At 43.1% G+C, this 13264-nt stretch overlaps 1 pseudogene; it reads left to right on the plus strand.

Moving 5' to 3' along the window:
- LOC109488635 overlaps nt 1-11302 on the plus strand; it is a 36003-nt pseudogene extending 24701 nt beyond the window's left edge.
- The last annotated feature ends 1962 nt before the right edge of the window (nt 11303-13264 follow it).

The following is a 13264-nucleotide window of genomic DNA, read 5'->3' on the forward strand; positions in this document are numbered from 1 at the left end:
GAAGTGACAACAGCCAGCTCCTTTGTTTCTGGAGAGGGTTCTCTGTGCTTGCTGCTCTCAGGGAAGCACTCTCAGAAGAGCTAATAATCTCCTGGGCATACCAGGAATTTTTCAATCACCGTTTTCATGCTTTCTGTCTCCAGGTTGTTTGCCAACACGGAGCACCAGTGTGCGATTTGGGCTCTATCCCAGCCAAGCCTATTGACCTTTAAAACTCAAAAATTTAGGGAAGTGCTGTGGCAGGGGTGTGTGCTGATCTTTTGTGGGAGCCACACTGGGACTGATGCAGGTTTGACCAAGAAAGACAGTCATGCCAGAGTGCCCAGGTATGCAGTTTGGAGCAATCAGTCTAGGCAGCCAGTGTCCAGGCTAGTCACCCTTAGCAGGTGTTTTTGTGTCTGTGGTAAGGGGTGGTGCAGGAAAATGCTTTTTGTCCCCAGAGAGGCATCTTTGTGAATACCACCTCTCATAGATGGGCTCTAAGAAGAGTGAATAATGTCTCCCCTATGAGCCTTAGGCACTCCTCAGATCAAGCCAGTTGCCCCCAGGTTACTCCCCTGCCTTCTCTCCAGGAGTAGGGCAACCCCTTCAGGGCTCCATCCCAGCCAAGCCACCAACCTTTAAAACTCCAGTCTTTGAGCTTTGCAGGTGCAAAAAGGCCAAAATCAGCCCCTTTCATTTTCCTACTAATGGCTTTGGGGGAAGTGTTCTCCTTGTGCATTCCTCTATGTGCTCCTTTCCCTTGCCTTTCTCCATGACCAAGGCTTCCTCCTCTCTGCAGCACCTGTGATCCGTTTCTCCCCCCAAAGCACATTTCCACATTTCTTACCTTCCTCATTGCGGTCTGTTTTCTACCTCTAGTGGTGCAATTTGTACTGCCTGTCCTCAGGTCGATATTATGGGTATTCAGAATGATTTGGTAGTTATCTAGTTGTGTTCGAGGAATGAGACAAGGGAAGCATCCTCTGACTATGATGCCATCTTAGCTCTTCTCAGCTACTATCAATCTTAATCAAAGACTAAATGCTTTCTCCTAACATCAGGAACAAAACAAGGATATCCTTTCTCACCACTCTATAATACATGCTACTTCAAGTCTTATCTTGTACAGTTAGACAAGAATTTAAAAGGTATATTTACTAGAATAGAAGAAATAGAACTGCCTCTGTTTATAGGTCACATAATTTTTCACATTAAAAAATTCCAACAACTCTATAAAAAGCCCCTAAACTAATACATGAGTGGAAATGTCATAGAATATAAGGTCATTTTACAAAAGTATTCCTGTATTGCAGTAATGAAAAATTGGAACCTGAAATTTGTAAAAAAAAAAAAAATCAGTAGCACTAAGTAAATAAAGCAGTCATAAAAAAAACATGAGGAGGAACTATACAATAATTACTAAACATTAATGAAACAAATAAAAGAAGATTCAAATAGATGGAACTACAAATTGTGTTCATAGATTGAAACCACAATAATCTGATGATGTTAATTTCTTCCAATTAGATCTATAGATTCTAAACAATCACAGTCAAAATCTCAGCAAGCTTACTCATAGATACAGACAAGCGTATACTAAAATTACATAGTAAAGGCAAAGAAAACAGAATAGACAAAACAATTTCAAAAAAATAAAGTTTGAAGACTACATCCTTTTCTTACTCTATTCTAACACCTGGAACATTGAGGTATTGAAAAAAGATAGATATAGACAACAATGGAACACAATAAAGAGGACAGAAATTGACCTACATATGATGAAACAATTTTCACAATTTGCTACAGCAATTCAAAGGAGAAAGAAATTCCTTATCAAGAATTATACACAAGTAATGAATCATGGAACTTTAAAAAATAAAATAAAATAAAATAAATAAAAATGGTGAATGGAAAAAAAAAAAAGAATGTTGCTGGAAAATGTGGACACTAATGCAGGGTGGAGAGGAAGGGGAAGGAACAAATTACCCCATAGACAGGAAAGAGACGGGCAATAAAAGGGGGAGGTAGGGGAACCCAATGGAAAATCTCACCTCATCAATTTGCCTGCATTCCTTTCTCCATATGCTCGCTGTAGAAAAGGTTTGGAATAATACATTTCTCTCCCCAAGTTAATTTACCTGTGTTGTGCTCCTAATAATTTCAGTCTCTTGTGGAGCACTTTCACTATACCATACTTCTTTTACATGAATGTTAAACTGACTTTATTCAGGACATTGTATCCCCACAAGGTCCCTAAGTGACTGAGTCAATCCCCATTTTGAGAGTAAAGGGAAATGTTTTGGAGTATTTTCCATAGGTCAGAAAGCTAGAAAGCAACACAACCACACTCTCTGCTCACCCTCAGACAAATAGTCACCTGTGCACACATGACATCTCCACTCCAAGTTCAAACAGACACCTCAAGTCTCACAGTTCTGTTTCTAAGCTCTTGATTCTTGACTCCTCTGCTTCACCTTTACCTCCAGGGTTCCTCTCCTATAGGCTCCCCCCATCTACTTGAATGGCACTTCCCTTCACTCAGTTGCTCAGGACAAACCAGCATGTGATTCTTATATCCTCCCTCTCATATCTTCCCCAGCTAGTCAACAAATCCACAGGGTCTGTCTTCAAAATACATCCTGAATGCAGTCTCTTCTCACACCCTCTCTCCTGCTCTTGCCCAATCCACCAGCATCTCTCACATGAACAACTAAATAAGCACCCTTAGGTGTTTTACACCTGCCCCATCAACCCCCATGAAAATCTATCTGCCAAACTCCATCCAAAGCCTAAATTAGGTCATGTCCTCCCTTCAGTGGTTTCCATCATAGAATAAATTCTGAAGCAAATACCATGCCATCTGCTGTCCTGCATCACCTGGTCCCTGATTACATCTAAGCCTTCCTTTCCTACCACTCTTTCATTGTGCACACTACTGCATGCTACTCCCAGGGGCCCCCTGTTTGTCAGTGGACATGGCAAGCTCCTTGCATTTTTATAGCCTTAGAATTTGCTGTTCCCTCCCCTGGCACACTCTTCCCACACATATGCACATTTTATACCTTCGCTCAACTGTCAGTTCTTCAGAGAGGCTTTCTCTGACCACCATTTTGAAACATCCTCCCTCTCCACTTCCACTTCTTTATCCTTCTTCATAGGATACCAGCACCACCTGACCCTATATCACCTTTCAATTTCTCAACTATTTCCTGTATTTCTCCCCCATGAAGTAACGTTCAATGTGGGAAAGGGCTTGGTTCTTTTTATTCCCTTCATATCCCTAGTGCTCATGTGGAAAGTACTCAGGCAATGCCTAAGGGCTGCTGAAGGAGCCCAGGATCTTCACATGTTATGACTATTAGATCAATGCTGAATGAACAGGTGAGAAACTAAATGAATGAACAGGACTAGATGATGAGGCAAAGCCCCTGACCATAATAATCTCACCATCCTTCTTCTTGGTAAGCTTTCTATTCTTCATTGTGTAGCGCAGTAATACCTGTTACCTTTTCTCAGATTGGCACACTCTTGCGTTTGTTTTTTGGTTTTGGGGAAGGTTTGGTTTTGGTTGATAAATTCTTACTTTTCTGGGGGAAACATCTAAGCTGTGCAGCATCTGAGATAAGGTCAAGGTATTAAGTACATCATGATCCACACAGAACCTTCAAATGTGGATAGGGGTATAACTGGGTCACCTAAAGAAAAAAAGCAAGGAAGAGCAAATAAAAAAATAGAGTCTGGAGTCCAAGTCCACTTTTTCCGTTGCCCAGTTCTGTGACTGAGCAAATGACTCAACGATCTGGGCTTCGTTTTTAAAAAGCAGGTGATAAAAGTGCCACAACTCACCTTGTTATGAGAGTCAAATGATAGCATTAGCCTGGCGCACAATTAGATTTCAATAAAACTTCTCTGTCTTCACAATTATACATGAGAAAAGATATCCCCAAAAAGGTCACTGAAGTTTAACTCCCTCTTTCTTGATGATGACTTCCAGGAAGTGATTACATTTGTCCCTTGCTATGTTGACATAAAGCTGTTACAGTATTAGAGGGAGGCCTAGCTGGACTTTACAGATCACCTGTTCTGGCAATGTCTTCCTTTAAAGAACTAGTATTTTATCTCATAACTCTTGAACTGGACAGAAATAGGGCATGGGCTGTTTTACCACTAACCCAGCTGGTAAGAAGACTGCAGGATGACTTCAGACAGGAGAACTGAGGATCAGGGGTGAGTGGTTTCCCTTCCTCACCAACACCAACTCTCTGATGGTCCAAGTCACTATCCCTAGATTCAGGTCATAAAAAGGAGTTTGGTGTTCAGGGGAGGTCTCATGGAGAGCAAAAGTGTTAAGGCACAGTGAGATGATAGTGAGGGCTCACCCCAGATACCTATAGTGATGGCAAATAATCATAGCACCTCCTGGAGGAGCTTGAGGAGCCCCGTCAGAGAGATACTGACTGCTTCTGGAAGGCTGACCTGATAAGGAACCAAAATCACTCACAATCATTGGTTGGCTGGGATCACAGGTTTTGGAGAGCAGACACCTCACAGCTCTATCTCCTCCCCTCAGACCCTAACACTTCTGTACCCTCCTAACAGCCACCTCCTTTCACATATTGCACTGTCAGAGGAATCCTTTAGACCTTTTGTGAATGCCAGCCAGGCACATGAACACTGTTGTTCACCCTGGAATGAGGCTGATAAAACCAGAGAACTAAAACTTATACCCCTACTTCCACCTTCTTCTGAGTTCTTCTTTATACAGCAAAAGATTCATTTGCCTGTCTCATCTGGAAACAAGGGAATTTAAAACAAACCTACAGATGTAAGTAATTGATAACTCTCATCTTATCAACAAGTGTTTTCCCAAAGGGACCCATATAAGACTCATTGGATTTGCCTTTTGCTGCCTTAATGGAAGGCTACTGAACTGGAAGGAAAAGGCCCATGGATATTGACAAGGCAGGAAACAACAAATATTGGAGAGGATCTGGAGAAAGGGGATCCCTCCTACATTATTGGTGGGAATGCAAGTTGGTAAAGCCACTCTGGAAAACAGTGTGGAAGTCCCTTAAAAAGTTAAAAATTGAGCTACCCTATGATCCAGCAATTGCAACTGGGTATTTAGCCCAAAGATACAGACGTAGTGAAGAGAAGGGCCATATGCACCCCAATGTACATAGCAGCATTGTCCACACTAGCTAAATTGTTGAAGGAGCCAAAGATGCCCTTCAACAGATGACTGGATTAAGAAGATGTGGTCCAGGAGGAGTTAAGATGGCAGAGGAGTAGGGGACGCCTTTTCAGCCTGTCCCCTGAGTCGAGCTGCATAGGTACCAGACCAGCCTGAACATCCACGGAATCAGCCTGACACGCAGGAAGATACATCTGGATCTCAACAAATGAACATCTCCAGGGCTGAGTATTGAGGTACGAAGCGGGGAGCCGTGAAACCGCACACAGATATCGGAAGATAAACAGAAGGGGGAGGGAGCCTCTGCATTCAGGAGCCGGGAAGTGGTAGCCACATGCACGGGGGAGCGGGCAGACTCTCGGACCGGACCGGCACCCATGAGAGAGCAGACTGAGACCGTGAGCCAGGGAATGCACACCACCAGACTGAAACGGAGATCCGGTGTCCTCACTGGAACCAGACAGAGACTGGGAGCTCCAGGAGTGTGCGGAGGCGGCTGGTGGCTGGCGGTGTTAGAAACACAAACGACAGAGATGCATCAGCCCTGGAAGTGAAGGCTGGGACGCCAGGTGTAGGGCGTACATCCCAGGATACTGCAGGGTTGAGCAGCAACAACAGAAACAGAGTTAAAGTGGCCAGAACATCAGTGGAGAATGGTCCACGATCCCTCTGTTATGAGACAGAGGCTGAGATTTGGCCACTGCGGCCCTGACTCTCAGAAGAGGCACAGCAAACCGCCAGGGAAAGCCACCAGAGAACAAAAGCCTATAAATATTGGCTCACAGTGTGCCCACGCCCATCGCCCCTCACAGGGGACACGGAGACTCTGTCCAAACAGGGTTGCCTGAGTATCAGCGCGGCAGGCCCCTCCCCCAAAAGGCAGGCTGAAAAATCAAGAAGCCCACATCTCTAAGATCCATATAAAACAAGGGCGCACGGCCTGGGTCCCGGTCAATAATTTGGGCTGTGGAAAACCCCGCACCCTCTCCGCATCAGAATGATGAGAAAGAGAAATCCCCCCCAGCAAAGAAAAGACAATGCGTCTGTGGCCTCTGTCACAGAACTAATGGATATGGATATAACCAAATTATCAGAAATGGAATTCAGAGTAACAATGGTCAAGATGATGTGTAGACTTAAAAAAGGATTAACGAAAATGCTAATGAGAATATAGAATCTCTAAGGGTGGAAATGAGAGCGAATCTGGCAGAAATTAAAAATTCTATGAGCCAAAGCAGTCAAAACTAGAGGCTCTGACATCCAGGGTGAATGAAGCAGAAGAACGTATTGGCGAATTGGAGGATCAGTTAGTAGAAGAGAAAGCTAAAATAGAATCTGGACTCAAAAAAATCCACGCTCATGAATGTAGGTTACGGGAGATTACTGTCTCAATGAAACGTTCCAATGTCAGAATCATCGGCATCCCCGAGGGGGTGGAGAAAAACAGAGGTCTAGAAGAGATATTTGAACAAATTGTAGCTGAAAACTTCCCTAATCTAACAAGGGAAACAAACATTCGTGTCCAAGAGGCAGAGAGGACCCCTCCCAGCCTCAACCATGACAAACCCTAAGCCATGTCATATCATAGTGCAATTCGCAAATATTAGATCCAAGGATACAGAATTGAAAGCGGCCAGGGCAAATAAATTTCTCATGTACCAAGGCAAAGGTATCAGAATTATGTCAGACCTGTCTACACAAACCTGGAATAAGAGAATGGGTTGGGGGGCATTTTTAAAGCTCTTTCAGAGAAAAACATGCAGCCAAGGATCCTTATCCAGCAAGACTGTCATTCAGAATTGATGGAGAAATTCAAAATAAATGCCCAGAAATCAGTTGCATTTCCATACATGAATAATGAGACTGAAGAAAGAGAAATGAGGGAATCCATCCCATTTACAATAGCACCAAAAACCATACGTTACCTTGGAATTAACTTAACCAGAGACATAAAGGATCTATATTCTAGAAACTATAAATCACTCTTGAAAGACATTGAGGAAGACACAAAGGATGGAAAAAATATTCCATGCTCATGGATCAGAAGAATTAACATAGTTAAAATGTCCATGCTACCCAGAGCAATCTACACTTTCAATGCTATCCCGATCAAAATACCAAGGACATTTTTCAAAGAACTGGAACAAATCGTCCTTAAATTTTTATGGAACCAGAAAAGGCCCTGAATCGCCAAGGGACTGTTGAAAAGGAAAAACAAAGCTGGGGTCATCACAATGCGGGATTTCTGGCTGTACTACAAAGCTGTGATCACAAAGACAGCATGGTACTGGCACAAAAACAGACACATAGACCAATGGAACAGAATAGAGAAACCAGAAATGGACCCTTGGCTCTTTGGGCAACTCATCTTTGATAAAGCAGGAAAAAACATTCCGTGGAAAAAAGACAGTCTCTTCAATAAATGGTGCTGGGAAAATTGGACAGCTACATGCAGACCACTCTCTCACACCATACACAAAGATAAACTCCAAATGGATGAAAGACCTCAATGTGAGACAGGAATCTATCAAAATCCTAGATGAGAACATAGGCAGCAACCTCTACCACATCGGCCAAAGCAATCTTTTTCATGACACATCTCCAAAGGCAAGAGAAACAAATATCTCCAAAGGCAAGAGAAATAAAAGATAAAATGAACTTATGGGACTTTATCAGGATAAAGAGCTTCTGCACAGCCAAGGAAACAGTCAAAAAAACTAAGAGACAGCCCACAGAATGGGAAAATATATTTGCAAATGATGCTACAGATAAAAGACTGGTATCCAAGATCTACAAAGAACGTCTCAAACTCATTACACGAGAAACAAATAAACAAATCATAAAATGGGCAGAAGATATGAACAGACACTTTTCCAATGAAGACATACAAATGGCTAACAGACACATGAAAAAATGTTCAAAATCATTAGCCATCAGGGAAATTCAAATCAAAACCACACTGAGATACCACCTTACGCCAGTTAGAATGGCAAAGATAGACAAGGCAAGAAACAACAATTGTTGGAGAGGATGTGGAGAAAGGGGATCCCTCCTACATTGTTGGTGGGAATGCAAGTTGGTACAGCCACTCTGGAAAACAGTGTGGAGGTCCCTTAAAAAGTTAAAAATTGAGCTACCCTATGACCCAGCCATTGCACTACTGGGTGTTTACCCCAAAGATTACAGATGTAGTGAAGAGAAGGGCCATATGCACCCTAATGTTCATAGCAGCATTGTCCACAATAGCTAAATCATGGAAGGAGCTGAGATGCCCTTCAACAGAAGACTGGATGAAGAAGTTGTGGTCCATATATGCAATGGAATATTACTCAGCCATTAAAAAGAATGATTTCTCAATATTTGCTGCAACATGGATGGGACTGGAGGTAATGCTAAGCAAAATAAGTCAAGTAGAGAAAGACAATTATCATATGGTTTCATTCCTTGATGGAGGAGAAGAACTAGGAAGACTGGTAGGAGAAGGAAGTGAAGAAGAAAGGGGGGTTAATCAGAAGGGGGAATGAACCATGAGAGACTATGGACTCTGGGAAACAAACTGAGGGCTTCAGCGATGAGGGGTGTTGGGGGAATGGGATAGGATGCCGATGGGTATTAAGGAGGTCATGTATTTCATGGTGCACTGAGTGTTATACACAAGTAATGAATCATGGAACTTTACATCAAAATCTAGGGATGTACTGTATGATGACTAACATAATATAATAAAAAAATGTTATTAAAAATAAAATAAAAGGTCCTGACTTGCAGGGGAGTGGATGGTTGTATAAGTCCCAGGGCAGGCCAAATCTGGTTGAGGATATGAAAGAAGGATTTCCACGCTGCCCATGCTCTTTATTTTGCTAGATGGGATCTGGTGGGAAAATGGCAAGCAGCCTGGATCCTGAGAGTGTAAATTCTGCCCTGGGAGTGCATATCAAAATCTAAGGATCAAAAATTTTAAATGCAGTGTGGCCATACACCGCAAAAGGAAGTTCCAGTGCTCCTTCTTTTTGAATATTTCACAAATCTCTTATGCATGAGGTAGCACAATCATTCACTTTGTCCTTTACTGACCCTTTTCTGTCTTATAGGGGACTTAAAAAATAAATTATTCTTGGGGCTCCTGGGTGGCACAGTGGTTAAGCTTCTGCCTTCAGCTCAGGGCGTGATCCCAGCATTGTGGGATCGAGCCCCACATCAGGCTCCTCTGCTATGAGCCTGCCTCTTCCTCTCCAACTCCCCCTGCTTGTGTTCCCTCTCTCTCTGGCTGTCTCTATCTCTGTCGAATAAATAAATAAAATCTTTTAAGAAAAAATAAATTATTCTTGACTCTAAAGACAAATGCAGTGGAGGCATGTAAGTCCTAAGGAGTAAGGATATGGAGAGCTGACACATGCTTACCCCTGCCCTGCAAGCATCCCCCAGGGGGATGAGGGTGGAGGAAGATTGTGTAGTTTTTTTGGCTTCTGAGTGAGTGAGCTTCATGATACTTTGTAGCTAATGTCCACTCGCATCCATAACTTGCTTTGGCACTCACCAGTGGCACCACAGCTGCAGAGCATTCCTCAATGGTCTCCTCTGACCCACAAGAGTGTGCATATTTCTGAATGAGGGTTTTGCTCACTGTGTAATCAAAACCTATTTGTTAGCAGGTTGAGGGTAGATCCGATGGACTGGGCTTTGTGCTAAGTCTGATGATATCTCTGTTGCCCTATGCACCCAACCCTCCTAACTCTTCTGCTCTTCCTTCTTCTTCAGGTTACCCACCGGTCAGTCATGGGATACAGCCAACCTTATCCCTTCAAATCCCATTAGCAGTACCCTTCATCTCTGCTGTGCAATACCATATGGGCTACAACATTTTATATAAGGCAGGTGCCATGAACATTGAAAAGGCATTGGGAGAAGGGCAGTTGCTTGAGATGGGCTCTGTGGTCAGAGGGACACTGGAGACAGCATCCAGTGCCCAGTGACCATTGCTGTGACTGGGGACTCCAGTAATGTATGTTCTTCTTCTTCAAGGCACTGTGGGGAATTGGGCATGAGGAGGAGGCCTTGGCTCCCACTGAGGTGGTGATGACACCCAGATTCCCACTTGCTACTCTTCTTCCCTCCTATTTCCTACTGCCAGGCATAGGGACTGCCATCCAAAGCCTGGAGAACTATCTGGAGTAGATGAAATTTAGCCAGTATGACCTTGTCATCGTCATTTCATCCAAAGAGTTCAGCACAAATCTCCTGAAGCTTGCCTAAACTGTACAGAGCCTGGGAAAGATGTTGTCTATTGACTGGACCAAGCTGGACAGGGACCTCAGTACAACTGCTCTCTCAGAGGAACAATCCCTGCAGAATATCCAGGAGAATATCCAGGAAACTCTCCAGAAGCAGTTGTTGTGCGAACTTATCATAGATCTCTAGGCTTGACTTCCTAGAGCAAAGGGACACCTTGCACAAGGATCTCTCTGACATCAGGTACCATGGTACCCTGGAAAACCTATCCCACACCAATGAGAAGATCTTTAATCACAAGGCAACCTCCTCGCAGAAAAGAATAGCCTTATGATGTTTTTCAGGACAACTTTGGCATCCAGGATGAAGATAATTTGGCATACTGTCTGAACACCTACTACTCTCCCTTTAGTATGGGTGATAAATCTCTCTAGCAGGTGGCCAGATTATGGGAATACCCATGGAGGACTACAGGGACCATCATGAAGTCCCTGGATCTGTTCACTCTCCAGTCACAAAGCATTCCTCAGCCTTCCTAGCTACATTCAGTTCTGGATAATTATGTCATTCTCTGGGTGGGTGAAGCAAAGAGCCTTCCTTGAGTTCTGTGCCAAGGAAATGAAAACTATCCCGAGGAAATCCTTTCCTCAAGGAAACTGATTTGGGAATAGTCCATTAAGCTTGTTCTGAAGTGGAAGCCAGGCAACTTTTGGGTCCTCTTTCAATAGGATACCGTTTTTCTCCACTAGAAATAGAGACACTTAATCTAACACTTTCTTCTATTTCTAGAAATGTTACTTAGTTCTTTGAAAGCTATTTTTAAAATTGCCTATCTTCACAGCCCCAATCCGAACACACCCTCCCTTTGAAGAATAAATATTTGTTAAAATCATTAAACAAGTTTTCTGGGTTCAGAATATAGAAATTTTGTTTTCAGTTGCAAGTTGTCATGTATGTCTGCATCAGTCTCATCCTCACTAATGCATTAAAGTTGCTTCCTATTCACTAAAGCCCTTATTCTTCCTCCTTTCACTGGACCTACTGAAATACACCTGATGCAAAGGAGCATGTTACCATTTTGGGGTAGATGGAGAGTATATTTGTAACTGTTTTGTGAACGCTATTGAAAATTGGGCCACGACTCCAGGGCAGACCTCCCTGCCTCAAAGATGCTTAACCCTGACAGCTATCTTCACCAGGTGCATAGAATAATCAATATTTTAAAAGGTCATGTAGATTTATATTAGAAGGATCCTGGCAAGAAAGAGATGGTGTGCTGGAACCTCAATCTGGGTTAATTGAGAAGAATGTAAGAAGGAGAGTGTTTCTAAGGTATGGGTAGGGTATAAGGAGGCCGCTAAGAGAAAGTATTGACCACAGAGGAAGCAACAGTAGGGGACTGACTCCCCTAAGACCTGAAGGAGCAGGTAGAGGGACAGCTTATTGGGTCCTAGAGATGGCAGACATACACAATGGGCTGCCTGACAACTGTGGCTACAGAAGAGGAAGGTCACCTAGCAGACCAGAGAGAATCAAATCTTGCCATCACTCTTCTCCCTTTCAATCTCCTGCCATTCCTATCCATTGGCTAAGTGCCAATAGCATCCAGAGGGCAAGAAGCTCCACAAACACAATCCATGCAGGTCAGGCAGTTATGATGCCTAACAGAGTGGAGAAGGGCAGAGAGTGGATCTGGAGAGGAAAGAGATAGTTAGCACTGGAGTATTTTGAGAACAACTGCAAAGCAAGTGTATGCCAATGCCACTAGGAGAGGAAATGGCAAAGGACTAATCCAAATGACCATTCTGGACAGTTCTTACATAAACACAAAGTAATGCTCATCACCCAGGTTCCGTTCATATACTTTCACAGATTATATATATATATATTTGAATATATACATATATATATATTTGAATATAAATATATATTTGAATTGGGTATCGTTATCCTCTTGCTCAGAGCTAAATTATTCATCCTTTCCGTATACACTCAGCTCCCAAATTTTCTTCTTCCTCACAAGCCCTATCACAAATTCATTGATCAAAAAACTGACATAAAGACAGATTTGTCCCTCTCACTCATTCTTACCACAGCCAAAAATATCAAGCCCTGTCAGTTCACCATGTTTTCTGTATCACACATATACCCCTCCCCTGTTCATCATTTCTCACTTGGACTATTGCAGTTGCTTGCCTCCTCAGATCCCTGCAACGCATCTGCCATACCACCCACAGACTGTTTAAGATAACTCATATCTAAGGAGGGTGACCAAACATTCTGGAAGAGCTGAGATGGTCCCAGTTTTCTCTTTCCACAATGTCATTCTTTGGATGATAAATTTTGTGGTCACCTTATAAGTTTCACTCCCCTTCTTAGTGCCCCCTAGATGGCACAGTCCCTTTAGCTCTATGGATTATTTAAGAATCAGTTAATGGATCCTTTCCCTCACTTCCTGCCACTTCTGAACTTGCCCTCTTAGGTCCAGCAGCAGGTCTACTTGCAGTTCTCCAGAGGTACCTAGCTGCTTCATTCTTTTGTGTCTTTGTTCATGATCCCCTTTTGACCTGGAAGACACTTCCCTCTTCTATTTACCTAGCTTATTCCAACTCATCCTTCAAGGCCCACTTAGACCTCATTTCCTCCATGAAAGGCTTTCATGGTAACCCAGACAGGGTCATGAAACTCTGGCTCATACCCCAGCATCAGAACAACACTTTGTGTGACATGATAGCTTGTGACACTAACCAAGTGGGCAATTCTGAGCATTTATGGGTGACTCCCTGAGAAAAGGCTGGTCCTTACTTTGCAACCTGCCTCCAAGTCCAGCTTGAAAGGGAAAATAATAAGATTTCCCAC

This window comes from Ailuropoda melanoleuca, chromosome 3, assembly GCF_002007445.2.
Source record: "Ailuropoda melanoleuca isolate Jingjing chromosome 3, ASM200744v2, whole genome shotgun sequence".
Lineage (NCBI taxonomy): Eukaryota > Metazoa > Chordata > Mammalia > Carnivora > Ursidae > Ailuropoda > Ailuropoda melanoleuca.